The sequence below is a fragment of the Pseudophryne corroboree genome, chromosome 1 (assembly GCF_028390025.1).
Source record: "Pseudophryne corroboree isolate aPseCor3 chromosome 1, aPseCor3.hap2, whole genome shotgun sequence".
Lineage (NCBI taxonomy): Eukaryota > Metazoa > Chordata > Amphibia > Anura > Myobatrachidae > Pseudophryne > Pseudophryne corroboree.
This window is the reverse complement of record NC_086444.1, coordinates 1,019,268,572-1,019,283,314: the sequence shown is the minus strand read 5'-3', so window position 1 is coordinate 1,019,283,314 and position 14,743 is coordinate 1,019,268,572. Positions and strand designations below refer to the sequence as shown.

The 14,743-nt window shown below is 36.4% G+C and overlaps 2 long non-coding RNA genes across 5 annotated transcripts in view; one reads left to right on the top strand and one right to left on the bottom strand.

Moving 5' to 3' along the window:
- Positions 1 to 14,743, bottom strand: part of LOC134983737 (uncharacterized) — a 1,747,570-nt gene that overhangs the window by 1,732,163 nt on the left and 664 nt on the right. Inside the window, exon 1 of one of the 3 annotated variants that reach the window (XR_010191685.1) lies at positions 13,967 to 14,004. The exons of 1 other annotated variant lie outside the window; for it this stretch is intronic. This is a non-coding gene — a long non-coding RNA (uncharacterized LOC134983737). Of the gene's footprint in view, positions 1 to 13,725; positions 13,793 to 13,966; positions 14,005 to 14,743 lie in introns of those variants that run through there. One more of the 3 variants, XR_010191689.1, reaches the window with a different exon arrangement.
- Positions 12,697 to 14,743, top strand: part of LOC134983910 (uncharacterized) — an 81,042-nt gene continuing 78,995 nt past the window's right edge. The window contains exons 1-2 of one of the 2 annotated variants that reach the window (XR_010191699.1): positions 12,697 to 12,762; positions 13,404 to 13,490. This is a non-coding gene — a long non-coding RNA (uncharacterized LOC134983910). The remainder of the gene's footprint in view (positions 12,763 to 13,403; positions 13,491 to 14,743) is intronic. The other variant, XR_010191700.1, reaches the window with a different exon arrangement.

Sequence of the window (14,743 nt, the reverse complement as noted above, 5' to 3'; positions counted from 1 at the left end):
CAAATAACCCTTCTTGGGCACACAAGGTCCCATACGGCTCGTCTTGTGCCGAGCATCTTTGACATGTGTTTTTCTCCCAAATTTGCATCTAAGACGCAAAGAGATGCAACAAAACCTCTTCATGAGTCTGCACTGGTTATTTTGAAAAGCAACACTTGTATATCTGAGTGCATCACAAATTCAAACAAAAAATGCTACACCACACGGCGCAGCTTACCTTTGCCTGGCATCTTGTACTGCATGGCTTATTAAGGGTAGGCGTATGAGAATACATCTGTATGTGGACAATAAAATTAATTACAGTTTTTTGTCTGACAGGTAAGCATAGCATTTATCAGACTCTAAAATTAAAATGTACACTCTTCATCTGTTTGATTTTGTAAGTTTCTCATTAAATTAAACAACAAATTGTCATACTGTTGTTTCATTAAATGAAACAACGGTATGACAGAATGAGGGTATATAATTTAAGAAATACTGTATATTATGTGGGAAAATGTGTGTGCACCATCATTTTTCCACTACAACATACAAACATCTTTTAAATCATATTTAAGGGTTCATAAAATTTAGTTATAGGTTTTCAAATTATTTCAGCAATACAGTTGGACAAGAAAAGACAGAGTTAAAAACAAATTATACAAAAATATTACGTTTGTAGATTTCTTTTGGACTTAAAAATTAAATGTTAAATAGTTTTAGGCTTCCAATGTTTTGCTAGGCTTGATACACAAGGGGTAGAATCAAACATGAGAAGGCTATTGTGTTGCCTATTGCAGTTGTACAGTCATGTGGGGAATGAGTCACTGCAGGAGCTCTAGTTTAAGCACTAGGCACAAAGATCCAGGAGTTAGGGGCCTATTCATTGTCACTAAAGGGCTTGTTACAGAGGTGCCTGTTAAACTGACAGACTGTGAATACAAAAATGAGGGAGCCACCTGAGGAGTCATAGGGGTCTATTCAATTGAAGCCGGAATTGCCGTCAAGTCGGATAGATGACAGTTTCCAACTTTTTTTGGGTCGAATCAGGATTCGACCTATTCAATGGAGCAGACGTTTTTCTGAATTGTCGGCAATTCCGACTTGTCAGAAAACACGTGGATTGGCGGATTAGCCGCGCATCCACATGTTTTATTGAATTAGCGGCCAATTCTGACAGTTTTTTGGCCCATTTTCGACAATGCTGATCCAACTTCAAAAAATTGTCGGATCAGCATTGTCAAAAATGGTAAAACCTGTCAAAAATGCCCACTAATTGCACTGTCTCCTCCTCTCCGTCGGAGAGGATCTGACATGGATCCAACATGCACTGAAGAGACCCCATATCATCAAAAGGTTTAATGCCCAGGTTTATCAAGCCTTGGAGAGTGATAAATTGCACGGTGATAAAGTACCAACCAACCAGCTCCTGTCATGTTACAGGCTGTGTTTGAAAAATGACAGTTAGGAATGGATTTACTGACTGGTTTATCACCATGCAATTTATCAATCTCCAGGACTTAATAAATCTGGGTCTCTGCGAGAAATAATAATAATAATAATAATAATAATAAATACTAAAATAAATGTGGATTTACATCAGTCCTGGATAAATATATTTCAAAGTTTGGATACAGGGTAAAAATTTAGAAGCCAGACAATTTTTAGGAAAAAATGGAATAGAAATATGTTGTGGGTGGATATATGGACATTGAGACTATAAAAATGTATAATAGTAATAATAACTAGCTTATGTACTCGGTTTCAACTGGGCAGAACATTTTACCCCTTTTCACCCCCTTAGAAGTCGATGCCCCTTAGTATCCCTTTTTAGTGGGTGGCTCAGGCTGCACAAAACTGTGACAGTTTCTAGACCACCTGGCAGGTCACATGTTCCAGGTCACCCGGCAAGTGCAGAGGGAGAGTTCACCAACTGTCACATTTTCAAAGAGCTCAATGTTGATGCATTGTAATTGGCTGGCAGACGTTTTAGCAAAGAGCTCTGAAATGAAGCATCCAATTACAACACCAGTAACATTCTGCACATCTACAGACAAAGAGCTTTAATTTGTTATATCATGTGCCCTGTTCAGGCAGTGACATCATAGAAATAAGTCACTCATAAAAATCACCCTTATGCTATTAATATATAGATGATGATGATGATGATGATGATAATAATAATAATAATAATAATAATAATATAATGATGACGATGATAATAATAATTTGTGTAATTTTCATATAGAACCTGTTTATTTGTTGCAGAGTTTTAAAAAAAATCAGAGCCAAATTATTTAAGAATTTTTTTTAAGTATATACAGTATTAAAAAGTTCAAATGACAAGGATATTATCCACAGCAGTGCTCAGCTCATAAGCAAGACACACCGAGAGAGGAGCCAAGATGCGCACAGACAAAAACATGAGGTCTTCCAGCAGGTTTATCCAGAATTATCCAACACCAGTACCATGTATACTGTATATTCATTTCTTAACAATTACTACTTTATATAGCACCTACTGTACATATTTTGCAGTGATTTACTATTTAATTGACATCAGTGCCTGTGCCAGTGGAGCTTGCAATCTACATTTCCTAACACACTTACATACTATTAGCACAAGCCAATAAATTTACTAGTGCTGTATGTTTTTGGAACTTGGAGGAAGCTGGATCACCATGGGAGTTTGGGTGGGGGGGGGACTCGCATACTTAACACAGATATGACCTTGGTTCTACCCATTCCCACAACCCCACTGCTCTGAGATGAAATTGTTAAATACTGCATTGCTATACTGTCAACTATATCAGCACTATTCAAAACCCACTAGCCAACAAATTACGCCAGCCTCATTTTCACTGGATAGAATAAATATTTCCATTCCACACAAAGAGTAAAACCAGACCATCTTAAATTCCACTTTGTTACATAAGTTTGAGATATAAATAGTGAAATACTAATATTCTGTTCAGGGGCGTCTCTAGAGAGGAGGGGACCCGTGTGCAGACTCCATGTGTGGGCCCCCTCCTCTCCCATAGCCGTCGCACCCCGCTAGCGCTCTGAGTGCTGTAGACTCTGGCACTGTGCCAGAGTCTCTAGTGGTCAGTGCGCTAGAAGTGGCGCGATGGCTACGGGAGAGGAGGGGGCCCACACATGGTCAGCGATGGACTCTGGAAAGGTAAGTATAGGAGAAATGGGTGCAGTGTGTGTGGTGTGGCCCCCTCCTGGACTCAGAGGCCCATGTGCACCTCCCACACTGTGGGCCCATGTGCACCTCCCAAACGCCAATGATTCTGTTTCATAATGCATATAACAAAGTTTGGTTTGACTCACTACATGCTTAAAATGAGTTAGAGGATGAGTTCCAGGAGGGGAGGTGCAGGTTATGGAGGAGAGGTTTTAAAAAGGGGGTGGGGGTGGTGACTATGAAATGGGAGTATAACAGAACACTCAGAAATTCAGATATCTCGAGGACATTTCAATTGAGTAGATCGTTATGACGTATCCGATTTAAAATATGTATAATATATTTGACATATTTCCGGAGGTTTGTGTCATGTCCGGTCACGTGATCGGGACTTCAACATGTTACCAATGGGATGTGATGCGTTTGCGGAGATTAGGACCGATCACGTGGATAGATGTTAGGTCACGTGATTATATTCTACAAGGAAGCCAGCCTATGGTCTTCTGGTATGCGTTCCACACACAGGAAACGCATTCATGTGGTCATGTGACCGGGAGCCCCAAACTAGAAATGTTTATATATTTTTATATAGTATAATCATTTAATAACTATTAAAAGTACTTTCAGTGTTTATATACATTTGCCTCCTTCTATTAGGATTATTTTGAACTGGATATGGTTTTGTTTTATGATTTATTATGATATCTGCAATTAAGTACAACTGTGAACAATGGGCAATTAGCACAGCCTTTAAAAAGGGCAACCTTACAATGGGCACACGTACCTTGACAAAGCTGTTGGTACAGCGAAACGCGTCGGTATTAAGGAGCCGGACATCACAGATTCTTGTTTTTACCTGGAATACGCCTAGAAGTCCACCAACGATAACAAACGGGGAACTTGCAGTCGTCCAAGAAAAAGGGGTACAGGACCCGGCTTTCAATAGGACTAAGATTGTCCAGAATAAAGCATTTAAAAGGTCTGTCTCTTAACTCTACATGGACTGATGTCTGACAAGCATTGATTTGTCCCCAGGAATGTGGCATTTCTTCCATGGACTTTTTCTTGTGGAACATGTCCGGCTTCTACATGTGGTAATATACCGAACAAATTGCTGTGCCTGCCCTATTGTTTTAATTTATCTTTTAGAATTAATTGTTGCAACATTTTTATGTAATAAAATACATGTTATTTTCCATATCCAGTTCTTAGCGCTGTATATGCCTTTTCTCCATTGTTCTATCAGGGGTAAACTATTCCCTTAAACAGCTGCTTTGGGTCAAACATCTCATTGTATTAGCGCCGGGCCTATTACTTTGGTAAAAAAAAAAAATGTGTATAATATATTTATGTCTTTCATTTCTTTGAATAGAAGCAGTATATGAGGTTCTCAGTGTAACTACTATAACTGGCACCTATTTATTCCATATACAGTAGATGCCATATGTCAAAAGTACTGTAGTATTCCTTCTTATACTGAGAATGACTTTGAAGTGATACATATAATATACATATACTCAAAATGCATAGCAGAATTGTTACAAATACTTGTTTAAAATAAGGTTGTAGTATTTGATGCTGTATTACAAATGTAATATTTCAGAAAGAAATACTATAATAACTGTATTTCAGCAATAAGTTTCTAATGGATTAGTGTAGTACACATGTCAATAATGATTTGTTTGTATGATGTGAACTGATGCAACTTTTGTTTGATACAGAGAAAACACCTCTTCCTGATCATTTAAACACAGTTTGCCACTGCTTCATCTGGTGAATGTCCCACAGTTCCCACTTCTAAAAGTGTATTTAAATAAACAACTGTAACTCAGCATGTGGGTCTGATAATTCCCAGTATTACACTACTACAAAAATATCTCTAAAAGTAAACAAGTAACACAGTACTTTTGGATAACAAGTTAATATGAATTTTAGACAAAAGATGATCAAAAAAATATTCATAATATTTGGGCAATAAAGCTTTTAGCTGCCATATAAAAGAACATTTTGTTTCAATAATTTGCATAACATGTTAGTATAATGGTAATTTTTACACTAGATATAAAAATACAGACAATAGTATACAATGCAATGTACGTGAAGTCTAGAGCTATTCCAATCAAATAGAAAAAAAAAAAAAAAAAAAAAAAAAACTTTAGAGGAAGCATCGACCAGGTTAAATTCATCCTACAGTACATTACAAAACCTGTATAAAACCTATAGTAGGGTGTGATGTAAAAATCAGTGCCAGTATTAAATGAACGCTGTCTGTTAAAATACATGAACAATTAGCTATCACACTCCGGTGTTTAAAAAATAAATTATAATATAATATATATATATATATATATATATATATATATATATATATATATATATATATATATATATATATATATATATATATATATATATATATATATATATTATATTATGTAGATATTTCTACATGTGCCATAGGAGTACTACTAAAACAATATCATAAACCTACTTATAATACAATTGTAACTGAATCCTTCAGGGTCTGACTGGTTACAAGAATGTTCCGACACATACAGACCTTGTTGAGGTGCTGTACATGATTAATGATACATGTCTGAACTTTATTTTTTGCCTCCAGAAAAAACAGAGGACAATAGTGTATACTCTCCTCTGCCCTAGAATTGTTATTAAGGGTCAAGCACAGGGGACTTCAAAGTGACATTGTATTCATGGACATGTTCACTCATATTTGAATAAAAATATATATTTATTGATTATCTTTAAAAATGGTTATTTAGTTCTAGTATCATCCAACTTAGGTATTTCACTTGACATGAAGGTACTAGAAATGTTCAGACCTCTAAAATTAGTTTATTGGTGCTTTTTTTAAATCAATTAAGTCATAAAAAAATGCAATTAAACTAGAAAATTTAGTAAAATAAATGATAATGTTACCAAATCTTTCATCCACTTAGCTTACAACACATTTCACAAATTTGATATGTGAAACACATAGCATTTTACCTGGAGGGAAGATTTGGTAATATTACAATTCATTTTATTCCATTTTGTAATTATTACATTTTCAATTGCACTTTCAAATTCACATGCAATAAAAACAGTATACAGTAGAATGCTGAATATAAGAACTAATTAAGGCTAATTACAGAATTATTAACTAAGAACTACAGTAGTTGCAGTTTGTAGAATACATTTGTTCAGATAACTGGACATGTATTATGCTATCTATGCATATTGTCTTTTTTGCCAACTTTACTATACAGTTTAGTTTTTATTGGATAAATTAATATTATTAAATATTATTTTTTGTTCCGGTAGATTGTGTTACAATACTTAATATTTCAGATTTTTGTTATTTTGCTTACCAGCATAACTAGATTTAGAAATATAAAGAATTCAGTAAAAAAAAAAAAATATGTGAAGAGATTTACAGAGTGTGGGCACTACTATATATTTAGTTTCATCATCTACTGTACTTTAGGTGCTTAGGTGATTATCTGGACCTTTTTTTCCCTGAATACCGATTCTGTTTATAGAGAAAAAGCATGTGTTTTTAGGTCTATAATATGATCATAGGATATATGGTTGATGCCTCAAAGGTACATGTGGGTACATTAGACTGCAGCCACGGGGAGCGAAAAAGAGCTCCCAAAATTGCTCCTGGTTGAATATGCAAACAAGAAATTATCCCCGACACTGTCTAAAACCCTGAGAAGTGGCAAATCTCAAGCCAACTCTGGAACATCATTTTGCTCACATTATATAATAAGCTACAGCAACAATGAATGTTCACTAATGCAAGCAAGGGTCTAAACAATTTTTATTGAATGATTAATGATATAATATCTTTGACCTGGAGTCTTGCTACTCCAATGTATTGCATAAACATCATCAGCAACTACTTTATAAATGAACAAACTATAAAATATATACACTGGTGGGTTATGGAATAAAGTGCTCCTATAATGGACTCACTGTCAATAGTGAAAATATTCAGCATCAGAAGATAATAATACAGTAGCATACACTAAAAATGTCAAAGTATATTAATATTAAAAATAGCAATTGAATAATTTAAAGACTTAAAACAATCACTAATTAAAATAAAAAATAATAATTTATTATTATTAGTATTACTAAGTAATAATCTCACTGAGTAGTATCCAAAAGTGACACGTTTCGCAGGTCACAGTCTGCTTCCTCAGGCAGAAGTGTGGAAACAGGACGAAATCAATTAAATTATTTCAGACATGAATAAAATAAGGGTCTGAAGACTTGCACAGAGCATGGAAGCTACTATAAATCTTGTATCAACTTGTAACTATAGGTGAGTGCCTAGACCTTTTTTACAGTACCATTACTTTTATGGAGAAAAAGCATTTGTGTTTTAAGGTCTAATGTTAGACTAAAATATTTCAGGACAGGTGTAAATATTACACAAGTCATTCAATGGGCACATTAATAACACAGATAATTTGTAACTTAGTTTCCTTATTCTCTATGATGTAATCTAAAGGTGCATACACATGGTGAGATATTGACTATTCCCGATTTTGACTATGCAATTTCCCTTGAACTCCCCCAGAGCCCAGAAGCACCGATTTTGACTATCTGCACCTTCGATTTTGACTAAGTGCCAATTTTGACTATACTTTCAGTACACTATATAGTCAGATAGTCTACCTTTCCTTGAGATACCGACCCCGTGGGAGTGCGCATCGGTATCGCAAATCTGCCTAACTGTGTGATTTGCACTAACTTTCCTTGTGATTTTCACTATATAGTCAAAATCGCAAGGATTATTCTCACCGTGTGTGCACACCTTTATTGTTTCACAATGCCCTTGCATATGAAATGTTTTGCATTATTAATGTTACAGTTTAACAACAACAAAATGTAAAAAGCAAAAGAAATTTATTAGGTTTAGATTTAGCTCCTGGATTTAAGATCTAGGGCTTATATAACTGGTACATACTTCATGTGTACCACATGCTTTCTTAAAGCACATTTTAATACCGACAATTAAAAAACATAAGAGAAGTAATGGACCTGTAAGGCAAGTCTCGCTTTGTGTCAATTTTGACACTGCCTGCAGTGTTCACGTGTTAGTGCTTGATAAAATCTAATTTAAAAAATGAATAAAAAATATATATAATTAAGCACTATGGGACTGCTCATTAAGTGCACAGTACATTAAAGTGCAGGGAAACGTTGGAAATACTCTTCTGTTTGTTAATAAATATAAAAAAGTAGGATATTGTATATGTTTTACAAGGCATTGTTTTATAGGATTGAATTTAGCACTAGAATAAATAATCATTTTCTTTATTTTTTTGTTTAATACTTTTTTGCATGGCATGACAAGGAGACCTTATGAGTCTCCATAACTAACTTTATTTTATAAGAAAGAGTTTGGGCAACCCCTTGTATTAGCCACATACCCCAGTATTGTTCCGCTACCCCAGTGCGCAGGGCACCATACTTTCAATAATTATTTTATAATAAGACTCATCTCTGCTAAGCAAAAGGCATAATATTAGGTTACCAGGGGATGTTATAGCTTTCTCTAATTATCATGTAAATAACTGGAGTCCTACTGTGACACCTTGCTTTCCAGCTGGAACTAGGACCAATGTCATGCTGCTTGTTATCTGATTGTTGTAGTTATTATTATTATTAATATTAGTAGTAGTAGTAGGATAAGTAGTAGTAGTAGTAGTAGTAATACAGTAGTAGTAGTAGTAGTAGTAGTAGGAGGAATAGTATTCTACGTGGGTCATGTATTATGCAATAAAAATTTATTTGATGTGGTAGGTATTATTAAAATGATAGAGTGGCCAGGACGGCTACATAACTAACACACATGTATATGGTTTTTGTCATTAATTTCAAAACAGAAAACCACAATGTCATTGACAAGTCCTATAATCCCCACTCATTGCTTTATTGCTGTGGTCAATGCAATGAAACAGTCATAGGATCTCTTGCAAGCAATTTTCTGGAGCATTATATTTCAGCATATATTTCATGTTGACATTGTATAATAATTTATCTCCCTGATGCTAGTGTTGCTAAATATGTTTGTGTTTCTCTGTTTACTTTTTGTGAAATTTCATAGCACCTTATGAATAAAAGATAAACATAATAATAATAATAATAATAATAATAATAGTAATAATAATAATAATAATAATAATAGTAAATAGTATTACTTTCTGTGATTTATTTCTGATGATAATCAATGGTACGCAGTTAGGGAACCTTTTTTTTTAGGAATTTGAATTCTTATAACTTCTTATTGAAACAGGAAAAAAAAAAATCAGTGAAATAATTTCAGAAATAAAATAAGCATCTAAAGACTTGGTCAGAGTATACAGAGTATATAGGCAATTTGTATCTTTAGGTAAGTATCAGTACCAGACTGAATTCCACAGGAGATTAATGGATGTGTATAAATTCAGTAGGTGGAGGAATTTTTCAAAAAGGCTCTTCATTTATAAGACCAGAGCTAACTTTTTTCTTCTGTAAACCACCATGATGTATTGCTCTTGTGACCTGGAGTTGTTTTGACAGCAGCTGTTACTTATCTTACCTGTCCCACTATTGCATAGTCCACAACAGTTTCATGAATGCTGCTTATGTTTACATGTGAAGCTATTTGTCCAAAGTGATTACTTAGTTTTTAGACTACCAGGTCTAGTACAGTACTTAAAGCATTTTTGACTAACCATAACTTCACTCTTGATTCCAATGATCATGGACAGACTAAGGGGTCTGAAAAACAAAGGTGTGAGACCACAGTGTAGTGCGCTAAAAAGAAAACAATATGCAGCCATATCAGAAATAGCAACAACTGGAGGATTCCTCCAACACCCACCACAAAAGTGTACAAATGAATGTAATGTTTTCTCAGTTCAAAGGACTCTGAAAAGCTATACCAGAATTGCTTTTACATAACCAGCATTTGAAACAACAGCGCCGGATAAGTCATACTCATTTTGTTCATTTGTAGACTAAGGGGTCTATTTATCACCATCCGCATCCAGGATGCGGATGACAGGTGATAAAATCGCCACAACTCGCACTGCAATAATTGATTACTTCGCAGGGATATATCAATGATCGCATGCAGGAACAGAGCTTGCGGTCAAGCTCTGTCCCTGCGATGCCTCTTCGCAGCATCATCTGGGTATTTTTCGTAAAAAATACCCCAATGTCCTGCTGTGCATGCCTGACCCTGCCGCTACCGCTGCCGCCCGGTCGACCCCCCCATCGTGACTATACCCACGCACCGCGAAACCCCCCCAGAAGATCAATATACTCACATGTCCAGGGAGCCAGTCCGCGCCTGGGGCAGAGAAAGCTGGTCAAAAAGTTGCTTATCGCAGTGTTGCCCTGTGAACTTGCCAGCCTGAGCTGGCGAGATTATCACAGGGCACACTGCGGTATTTTTACACTTTTTTTTTTTTATTTTAGTAAATTTGGCCACATCACATTTCCCATTATAAGTATGGGGAATGCGATGTGGGTTACTAAAATAAAAAAAAAGTGAATCAAAGGATTAGGAGACGTTTTTCATGAAAACTGCTCCAAATTCCCTTTAATACATTCAGGTCATACTAAAATAATGTGAAAACACCCTTTTTCACATTATTTTAGTAAAAAATAATGTTAATAAATAGACCCCATAATATTGTAAGTCTGCCAGTACAAATGCTATGTTGAGAAAATCTGCTGTACATTGATATACAGTATATTATACAAACAAGGTTTCAACTTGACATGATCCTTTCCTATTCACTTGCCTGGATGCAGCATTTTGATCTATCTGCTACTTTGCCTGCCATTGCTTGATCTTTCTGAGTTACTCAGACTCTCATTACCTTCAGTCTGTTGCTAGATTCCATTCATGATATTTCCCTTCTCAGACACGCATGCAGCGTTGGTATACTAAGCACCAGCCAATCAGTTCAGTGTACAAAAAGGGTGATTCAGTCTGGATCGCGGCAGCGATCGCAGTCTAAATCTTTTTGTGGAGTGCACACGCGCAGCGGCCGCACTGAGCGCGCACACCCAGGGAGCCCAGTGAGATGCTATCAGCATCTCTGGGCTGCGATCGCCTCTGCATGATTGACAGGCAGAGATGGTCGCAGGGTGGGAGGGAGCGTGCCAATGGTGATAGAACGCCGTTGGCGGGGCGCGGTCCGGACAACAGAGGCATGTCCGGACGACTGAAGGGTGCAGGAGCTATGGTGGCAGGGAGCTACTCGTTAGGTACAAAAGCATTGCCGCCATGCGCTGCGTTTGTACCTGTGCGGCGGGGCAGAGCCAGACATGCGGGGCGGACTAGCCCTGTGCTGGGCGTCACCCGCATTTCTGTGAAAGTGATCGCAGATATGATAAATTTAGCACATCCGCGAACAACTCTGAAGTAGCCCCAAAATACACAGGCTAAGAGAGACACACTGGTAGCATAAAGGGAATGCATGAGAGGGGACATGGAGGGGTACAATGGCCGTCTGCTGGGGACTTGCTTATAATTCAAAATATTCACATCGTCTTCCAACCTACAGTAAACCAAGAAAGATAATCTCACTCTCAAACTATAATGTCACCAATGGGCGACCATAAGACCGCAAAAAGGGCAGATACTGTATCAAACAATTTTAAAAGACAGCTTAGACAAATAAATGAATGTTATATATTTAAATACTGTGTAATGTTAGTTACAATTTCATTCAATTTGCAAGGTCTAGTTTGCCTGACATTTATAAATATATAAAAGTTATAGGGGCATGGTATGTTAACATGGTTCAACTTATCGCACCTATTGCGTGAAAATGACGCTTTTCAACAGTATGCGCACTCCTGTTTATTGCGCAATCCAATCACAAAAATGGCATTTGTGCAATAATTAGTGATGGCATGACTGACGATAAGTGTAGGTAAAAATGGGGAAATCAGCCTGTACCCACAAAAAAGAAAAAAAAAAATTTATACACTGAAAAAATTATAGAAATAAAGTGTTTTTCTGCAACAATAAAGGTACAACTTAAATTAGGGGTATCTAAAAATGGGTAATAGTATATATTTGGGTCTTTTTAAGTTACTTGTGCTTTAAAAAAATAAAATTAAAAAACCCCAATAACTCCCTCCTGAAACCCTAAAAACACTTGTCCCACTCATAAAGCACCCCCATATACCTGCCCCATACCATGTATCCCAATTACCAGCATTTTGCATTTTTTTCTCCAAAAAATGAGACGCGATTGTTCGCTCAAAAAAAAAAAAAAAACTAAAAACTTAGTGCCTAATTAGTCATTAAGGGGTGTCCCAGTGGTTATGACCCAAGCCTCAACATTTTTACCTTAAAATATGGGATTTTCCCATACCTCCCAACATGACCCTCTCCAGGAGGGACACAATATTCTGCACCTGGGCTTCCCTTTTAATTTATGATTACCATCACCTGTGCTGAAACACCTTTCTAAAGGTGTAACTAGTTCAACACAGGTGTCGGCAATCATACATTAAGAGGGAAGTCCAGAAGCAGGGCATTCTGTCCCTCCTGGAGAGGGTCATGTTGGGAGGTATGGATTTTCCCCAATTTCTTACTTGCTCAGAAAGTAGTGAAAATAAATCTCTGTTAAACCTACTGTATAGAAAATTGTGGATAAAATTTTGTGAATAATTGGATAGATTCATTTTCATGGGTCATAACAGTAGCCAGCTTTTCATGCGAAAACTGCTTATCATGACTGACTATTTACTTTTTTAAACACTGAAACCCAGTGCATACTTTATTTGCCAAGAGTCAATGCAAAATAGTCAGGAAGACATTTTGGATTTTTTTTAGATTTTTGGCTAAAAATATTTGTCAAAAACAACAGATTGAGCAGCTGCTCTGTTAAGATATATTAAAGATGAGTATTTCATGCAGCATGTCTCCTTCCACTTGGTCCAACATTTTCTGCAGACAAATTTCCCACTGAAGTGTATATTAAAGTTATCTGCACTAAATGAATTAATTGGAGAGGGAGATGTTGTTTAACATCAATTCATTACTTTAGAACAGGTATGCAGACAGTTTGAGTAGAGAACAGTTTATACTTGGTAGAAGTAGTCTCTTTGGAGTACCTGTTCAAATGTGTAGTAACAACAGGGATTCTTTATGAAATAATCCAAATTTGCAGTAAACCTACTGTATAATTAACCAAACACTTACTTTCAGTGTCGTAACTGCACCAGATCGGTGTAAGCTAACTTATGATTGGATGCTATAGACTATGCTGCACACGTGCACTTTCAGGTAAATTAGGTAAGATATTTCTCTATCTAGTTCAAATACTTGTAAGTTACACTTCAAGATCACATAGAATGATACAACATCCAAGTACATTATTTTGAATATAAAATTGAAAAGAACAATATGATTTACATACTGTAATTATCAATTGTTGCTGTGCAAGTGCAAAATATGTTATATTTACAGATATTTTGCTGATTTATCTTTAAACGGCATAGAGAACAAACTGTTCTGCATAACTCCATACCTCCCAACATGACCCTCTCCAGAAGGGACAGAATGCGCTGATTCTGGACTTTTCTCTTAATTTATGATTGCCATCACCTGTGCTGAAACACCTTTCTTATCCATTAAACTGTCCAAAACAGGTGCAAGCAATCATAAATTAAGATAAGTCAAGAAGCAGAGCATTGTGTCCCTCCTGGAGAGGGTCATAGTGAGAGGTATGTAACGGTATAGCATAGGTCTGCAAACTCGGTCCTCATTACCCCACACAGTGCATGTGTTGCAGGTCTCCTCACAGAATCACAAGTGAAATAATTAACTCCACCTGCGGACCTTTTAAAACGTGTCTGTGAGTCATTAATACACCTGTGCACCTGCTGGGTAGGTAACCCAGCAGGTGCACAGGTGTATTAATGACTCACAGCACAACATGCACTGTGTGGGGTAATGAGGACCGAGTTTGCAGACCTATGCTGTATAACAACAAAAGTAGAAGCTGCCATAAGCTGTGTTTGGTCAGTGATCGTAACATGTACATTTACATAGTGTGTAATGGAACAGGATCCCTTGCAGTCAAATTATCTTAAAAAATAAATAAATATAAATAAATAAGTTTTTAGCATAACACTTGACCAACAAAACACATTTGAACGAACCAATACTTTGTCACTACTTCTATCGGAGAAATTTACCATCTCTTCTACAGTACTCCCCATGTCATTAAATCACCAATAATAAAGTGTCTGGCAAAACGGAAATATAAGTGAGAATATAAATCAATGATCATTCAATGAGTTAATAGCAACAAAATAATAGTGTATTTCTTGAACAAGAAAATGAAACATCCCCTTTTACGCAGTAAACAAAGAAAATGTTGCACTTTAGTAAACGATATAGCAATTCAGAAAGCCAAAGGCCTGAGCTGATCTCACTATCCTCCATCCAAGGAAAGGGTTAACCATCCTTAACAAAGTATCCGTAGCCAGAATGTTTTATACAGCCCTGCTACTGGCTTCTCTCCAGCTCTTTAACTTCACCTG